This window comes from Bos taurus, chromosome 17 (genome assembly GCF_002263795.3).
Source record: "Bos taurus isolate L1 Dominette 01449 registration number 42190680 breed Hereford chromosome 17, ARS-UCD2.0, whole genome shotgun sequence".
Classification (NCBI taxonomy): domain Eukaryota; kingdom Metazoa; phylum Chordata; class Mammalia; order Artiodactyla; family Bovidae; genus Bos; species Bos taurus.
The window spans coordinates 22,188,660-22,194,678 of NC_037344.1; the positions used below are offsets into that span (position 1 = coordinate 22,188,660).

General features: G+C 38.2%; 1 non-coding gene across 1 annotated transcript; it reads right to left on the bottom strand.

Annotated features, from left to right (window-relative positions):
* Positions 1-5,585: 5,585 nt before the first annotated feature.
* On the bottom strand, positions 5,586-5,657 carry TRNAC-ACA (transfer RNA cysteine (anticodon ACA)). The gene has a single exon. It is a non-coding gene; the product is annotated as a tRNA-Cys (tRNA).
* Positions 5,658-6,019: the final 362 nt, after the last annotated feature.

Here is a 6,019-nt window from a genome sequence, read left to right on the forward strand (position 1 = left end):
TACATAACAAGAGGAAAAGGCAGTGAGTGAAAATTTCTTGTCCATTGTGACTTTTAAGTAATTACAGTATAATGCAGAAAAGCATCTAAGTTGGTAGAAGAATGTATAGAAGGATAGAGTGACAGATAGAGATAGAAAAATTGATATAATGATGGACGGGTGAACAGATGGATATAAACAGACAGAGAAACAGATTTTCAGACGACTATACCTGTTAAGTATTTAACTGTTATTCTGTGGGCAGGAATATTCATTACAATTTTGGTTTTTACATGTGTATTTTTATAGTTTTATAATGCTCATTGATTACTTTGACAAGCACATATATGCAGATGTTTATGTATTAATAAAATATACATATGAATGTAAGTATATTCATTATACCTTATATATATATATATAAAAATACATGGTATCTGTATATATATTTATAATTCATTATATTAATAACTCTTATGTATACATATTTACTGAAGAAGCATTTAGATAAGTAAAAAATTGATTATCCATCCAGTGTTTTTTTAAAATTAGATTTGGACTGTAAGCAATTGTGGGAGTTGATGATGCTGTCATATTTGTGTCTGATGATAGAGCTAGAAGTCCAAAGGGCAGGCAGTCAAGAAGAGAAAATGAATGTAAAGTGGGTAGAGCAAGAAAAATCTTTAACCTGAAAACGCAAGCTTGTGTCCCAGAAAATGGACTGAAACCTAAGCTTGTCACCTCTTATGTTTTTGAAATGTGTCCTGCAGAAGCAGTTTGCTCTTTGTCACAAGCTGCATAGGCACATACACACACACACACACACACACACACACAAACACATGCTCATGCACACAGACACGTAGATACATTCACTGGACTCAGGAGTCAGATTTGAAAGAGAATCTAAGGGAGAATAGGGGAGTTGTTGGGCTGACCACAGCCTAACACCAACAAGGTGAAACAGCAGGTAAACAACAACCTATGTGAACTATGGAGTGACTGTGGCTTTACTTCCAGACTCCAAATCTCCCAAAAGGGTATTTCTTAAAGCCCGCAGTAGCTGAAAACATATAGGTCAGTTCCCATATTGGTAGGAAAGAAACCGAGGGATCACACACACCTGCACTAATGGAAATAGAAGATAGGACCAAAGCATATAAGTGATGGTAGACCTACAGCAGAGAGGAAGTATCTACAAAAAGAGCACCAGCTGTCCTGGAATTGTGTACCCACTCGCTGCCCCCAAGCACTTGCCTTACTTTCTCTCCTTGACATCTCTCTTCATTCCTCCCAACAAGAGCTGTCCTGGTCTCTCTGCCATTTCCAGGAGCTCTTCTTTTATTGGAAAATTAATATTGTTGTCTTTCTTATTGGAACATTCTTATCCCAGATACTTTGAAGTTCCCTTCTCACTTTTTTCAAACCTTTTTGATGAGACCCTGTCTAGTGCCCTGGCCTGTAGAGTGACTCCTCAACATCTGCATTTCCTAACTTCCATTCATAATATACTTTTTCTGTATAACAGTGATCACCATCTAACATATTATATATTTTACTTACTTTTCTTGTCTAGTGTCCATCTCTACCCATTAAATGATAAACTCGATGAGAATGATGTCTTAGTCTTTTTTAGTTCACTTCACTATACCAATTTCTATAAGAGACCCTGGCACTTAGTATCTGAATAACATTTTTTGTTGTTGAATGAATATGTGATTTAACAGTATATAAAATATAATTCCTAATACCAGTAATATCACATGAATTTAACTTTAGAAAATAATTATATCCTATGAAAATAGAAACTGTGATTGTATAGCTTTGGTCACTGTGTGTTATTTGTGTCAAGTCACTGAAGCAAATTATAACCAGATTTGGTTATATATTTAAAGCTATAACTTTAGGGGTATGTGTGTGTGTAGTGAAATTCAGTATTCTAAAGAATTAGATATAATTGAAGCCTGTAATTGTATGGACCAAAGTTTTTTAAATTTTGTATTATTAGTGACACTTGTGCATACCTGTATGCCTGCACTTTCATTATTATATGTTTAATTTCATTGTAGTTACTGTCTTACTATGTATAATATATTTACTTATGCCAAAATTTATACTCACTTTAACATGGAGGATTTTTTGTATGCAGCACTATTTAACCAATTTTATTTACTCTTTACATTTTATTATATATTCTACAGAAATTACTGGATACTCAGCATAACAGATGAAAAACAATCAACCTCATTAATAACCTTATAGGGCTTCCCTAGTAGCTCAGTGGTAAAGAATCCACCTGTCAATTCAGGAAACATGAATTCGATCCCTGGGTCTAGAAGATCCCCTAGGGTAGGAAATGGCAACCCATTCCAGAATCCTTGCTTGGGAAATCCCATGGACAGAGGAGCCTAGTGGGCTACAGCCCACGGGGTCACAAAAGAACTGGACATGATTTAACGACTAAACAAAAACAATAACCTTACATTTTCTGATGTTTATCAAAATGAATTATTGTCAAATGAACACCTATCTTGAACACCTTGTTGAAAATGTGTGTGTATGTGTGTGTTCAGTTGTAAAGCTGAGGTTAATCTGTGATGGTTCCTTAACCAGCATTTCACCACATATGTATTGCATTAGTGCTCATTGAACTAATTTTCCTGAATTTGAGTTTTGATTCTTTAGACACAGTCTTGAATATAAGATGGGATATAAAATATTTTGAAGAACTAATATCCATGTCTATCTACCTATGCATAATAGGAATATGAAACAGTTCTTTATGACTATAACAAATATGCTACTTTCTGCTTTCCAAAACTGGCAACTTAATTAAAATATGTTAAAAGATATGATCAAGTTTGCTTTTACCCAAGATTTCTTTTAGTGTGGGATAGAGAAAATCCTATTGTTTCAGATACATAATGGAGTGGCAAGAACTAGAGCAGTTATGTAATCTTGTCCCTTTGCCTATACAATATTCTATTAAATTTTTATTGTTTTTAACAATATCTTTACTTCCATCCTCAAGCTATCTTTTCTCATTTTAACATGAGGGAAAAAATACCTAGCTAACAACACTGGGAACAAAAAGTTATTAACTGAGAATGTAATACGGTACCTTTCCATAATTCCTACAGAGACATGTACCGTGGAAGCAAAATCAATTGTGAGATACTCAAGAATTGTTATACAACTCCATAATTTCTGAAGCTTTGTTATTTGTTTTCAGCAGCAAATTCAGTAAAAAGTATTCTCTGAGAAACAAGAATGCCAGTGCTATAATTACACCTGAATAAAATTAGGTACTTGGACTGAGAGTTGTCCAAAGACAAGTTGATAGAAATCAACTTCAAAAAGGAAGAAAATATGCTATAAAGGAGAAGTAGAGAAGTAGAGTTTTATTCCAGGAAATCAAATCACTTACTAAAAAGAAAACAAAAAGGAAACAGTATCAGTTCAGTTCCATTACTCAGTCGTGTCCAACTCTTTGCGACCCCATGAACTGCACCATGCCAAGCCTCTCTGTCCATCACCAGCTCCCAGAGTTTACCCAAACTCATGTCCATTGAGTCGGTGATACCATCCAACCATTTCATCCTCTGTCATCCCCTTCTCCTCCTGCCCTCAATCTTTCCCAGCATCAGGGACTTCTCAAATGAGTCAGCTCTTCGCATCAGGTGGCCAAAGTATTGGAGTTTCAGCTTCAACATCAGTCCTGCCAATGAACACCCAGGACTGATCTCCTTTAAGATGGACTGGTTGGATCTCCTTTCAGTCCAAGGGACTCACAAGAGTCTTCTCCAGCACCATAGTTCAAAAGCATTAATTCTTCTGTGCTCAGTTTTTTTTTACAGTCCAACCCTCACATCCATACATGACCACTGGAAAAACCATAGCCTTGATTAGACAGACCTTTGTTGACAAACTAATGTCTCTGCTTTTTAATATGCTGTCTAGGTTGGTCATAACTTTCCTTCCAAGGAGTACACGTCTTTTAATTTCATGGCTGCAATCACCATCTGCGGTGATTTTGGAACCCCCCCAAAATAAAGTCAGCCACTGTTTCCACTGTTTCCCCCTCTATTTGCCATGAAGTGATGGGACTGGATGCCATGATCTTAGTTTTCTGGATGTTGAGCTTTAAGCCAACTTTTTCACTCTCCTTTTTCACTTTCAAGAGGCTCTTTAGTTCTTCACTTTCTGCCATAAGGGTGGTGTCAAAGATAGTATAGAATTGAATATAATCTGAATAAATTAATTCAAGAAGGTTGTTTTTAACTTGAGAAGATAAGTTGATATGGAAAAGATAAGATAAAGAGTAAGAATATGGATGCAAATTTCCTATCCCCCCCCCATAAATGAAGACATTTCCCCCCAAAGATGTGTAGTTATTATTTTTTCTCCCATGAATGGATGCACAACACAAACATTTGCTGAGTGCTAACTATTACAGCTGTTGGGTTATGTGGTGGCCATAATGAAAAAAAAAAATTATATATATGGCCTCCCTGGAGTTCAGTGGTAAAGAATCTGCTTGCCAATGCCATGAGACACAGGTTCCATTCCTGATCTGGGAAGATCTCACATGCCTTGGAGCACCTAAGCCTGTGCACCATAACTACTGAGCCTGTGCTCTAGAGCCCAGGAGCCCCAACTTCTGAGCCCATGCACCATAGTGCGTGTGCTCTGCAGCTAGAGAAGCCACAGCAATGAAAGGCCACAACCAGAGAGGAGCTCCCGCGCTCCACAACTAGGGAAAAGCCCACTCAGCAAAAAAGACCCAGCGCAGCCAAAAATAAATAAAGCTTTTTAAATGTATTTATTAAAAAAACAAACAAACATCCTGTTGCTTGACAAAGTAGTGGGGAGAGTGATAGAAAGAGTAGGTGGATAAATGAATGGTGAACACTTTACAAGTGACAACTGTGTAAACGATGAAAAAATAGTGAAAGTGTTAACTGTGCTCAGTTGTGTGCGACTCTGTGAGCCCATGCACTGTGGCCTGCCAGTTTTCCTCTGTACATGGAATTCTCCAGGAAGGAATACTGGAATGGGTTGCCATGCTCTCCTCCAGGGGATCTTCCCAACCCAAGGATAGAACCCAAGTCTCCTGAATTGCAGGCAGATTTTTTTACCATCTGAGCCACTAGGGTATAGGGATGCAAAGCAGGTGTAGGGCAAAAACGGATTAGTTTACTCTGGGATTAGGCATCACACATAAGATAAAAACTAGATTTTTAGGGCTTACATGGTGACCTAAAAGTGGAAGGTGTGGGTCACAACATGACAGGTGTGGTATGTATTTCAGTTAAAAAGTGAACCGTGAGAACAGTTGAACAAAAGCTGTTCTCATTTGTTGAATTGTAAAGTTATATTTTCTTTACCAGCTGAGCAACCAAGGAATCCTTATGAACAGAGGAGCCTGGCAGGCTACAGTCCATGGGGTCACGAAGAGTCGACACAATTAAGCAAAGTGAAGTGAAGTCGCTCAGTTGTGTTCAACTCTGCAGCCCCGTGGACTGTAGCCTACCAGGCTCCTCTGTCCATGGGATTTTCCAGGCAAGAATACTGGAGTGGGTTGCCATTTCCTTCTCCAGGGGATCTTCCCAACCCAGGGATCGAACCCGGGTCTCCTGCATTGTAGGCAGACGCTTTACCGTCTGAGCCACCAGGGAAGACTCAATATATATATATATATATAGAAAGAGAGAGAGAGAGAGAGAGAGAGAGAAGGAGGAAAGGACAAATTTTTTTTTCATCTATGTTCCTTGGGATTATATACCAATAATATATCCTGCTTGAGGACAGTTTCTGGAAAAAAACCTTCTGGCTAATCTTGTTATCTTAAAATGCAATTTATGGGAGTGGGCCTAGTAAGGTCTTTACAACCTCCAGACATTCTTTTGATTTACCTTAATGATGCTGGGAGGGATTGGGGGCAGGAGGAGAAGGGGACGACAGAGGATGAGATGGTTGGATGGCATCACTGACTTGATGGGTGTGAGTCTGAGTGAACTCTGGGAGTTGGTGATGGACA